The sequence below is a fragment of the Aquarana catesbeiana genome, linkage group LG04, assembly GCF_042186555.1.
Source record: "Aquarana catesbeiana isolate 2022-GZ linkage group LG04, ASM4218655v1, whole genome shotgun sequence".
NCBI lineage: Eukaryota > Metazoa > Chordata > Amphibia > Anura > Ranidae > Aquarana > Aquarana catesbeiana.
In genome coordinates this window covers 1,797,732-1,799,178 of record NC_133327.1, presented here as the reverse complement: position 1 = coordinate 1,799,178, position 1,447 = coordinate 1,797,732, and positions in this window count along the sequence as shown.

The window sequence follows — 1,447 nt, the reverse complement described above, 5'->3', positions numbered from 1 at the left end:
ATACCTGACCCCTAATCCCATTTCCTTCATCCCATCTTTAGACAAGAATATGTTACCCTCACTCAACGGCAGAACACAGCATATCCTGTGGTTAGTCCAGTGCTCTTTGTGAAGATTCTCCACACTCCAACAATTTGCACTTTATTAGAGTATACCAAGTAGCTGGCTGAAATTTACTATTAATTCCCCATTTTTAATATATAGTGAATAAAGATTTGCACTTTATTATACTAGGAAACTGGTTGAAATGTAACTTTTAAAACTCTACCTGTCCCTGCCCCCATTATCCCAACCCCCACATACCTGTCACTCTCTCCTCCCCCCCCCCCCCCCCCTCTCCCCTTCTGTACAGAAGCACACATACTACTGCTGGCAACATGTAAACCAGGGGCCTCAAAATGGCAGCCCTCCAGCTGGTGCAAAACTACAAGTCCCATGAGGCACTGCAAGGCTGACAGTTACAAGCATGACTCCCACAGGCATGATGGGACTTGTAGTTTTGCAACAGCTGGAGAGCCACCAGTTTGAGACCCCTGATCTAAACCCTTTCATGACCAGAAGTCACTGATGACCAGACCAAGTTCAACACTCCGTTTCCTTGACAAATGACTAATGTGCCAAATGAATTATTTGAAGGCATTCATTTGAAACCTAAAATTTTCCTAAATTATAAAACTGACAATTGGAAAAAATTTGTTTTTTTAAAACATTTTTGTCCGACAGCTTATAATAAAACTCAAACACAGCGCCATCTTATTGTGCAATCTGGTAATTTGCTGGTCACATGAACAGGAAAGCACGCTACCTGGTTCCCATTCACAAGGAGAGACTCAGAGCTGGCGGGCATCCAACCCCCCCCAGCCTGGCAGGCACCACGGCCCAATGCCAGCCCCGCCCCAACTCCTGCACCCATAGAAGCCACTAGCATCTGCTGGAGGCATATGATGATAGACATTAATGGGGAATGTTGAAGTGCAATGACAGCACCCCTCTACCTGTACTCAGCTGGGGTTCAGTCCTGGTCATCTTGTGTTCCGATATGTACTGATACTAGGAGTACTCACATAATGAGTAGGAACCTACCTCTAGGCCCATTCACCTTCTCAGATAACCCAACCAGGAAGACATTGGTCCCATCACAGTGGAGTGTTGACTCTCAGGCTGCCCGACCCAGATGTGACCGCACGGTCAAACAGGAAGGATCCTTTTCTTCTGTCAGCTGGACAAAACTATGCAAACCCTACCTCAGGGCGTCTGTTTCCACCCAACACATGATGGCACTGGGCAGGTAAGCCAACATTCACTGCCATTAATAGAGATATTGGCCCCAATTGACCTCTGAGGTTACCAACACCACTCCCCTCTTCAGCCAGCAGCACATACACACACACCTCTTCCCCATGACATGACCTTGGTAAATGCGAATCGGCAGTGATTTACACAGGAG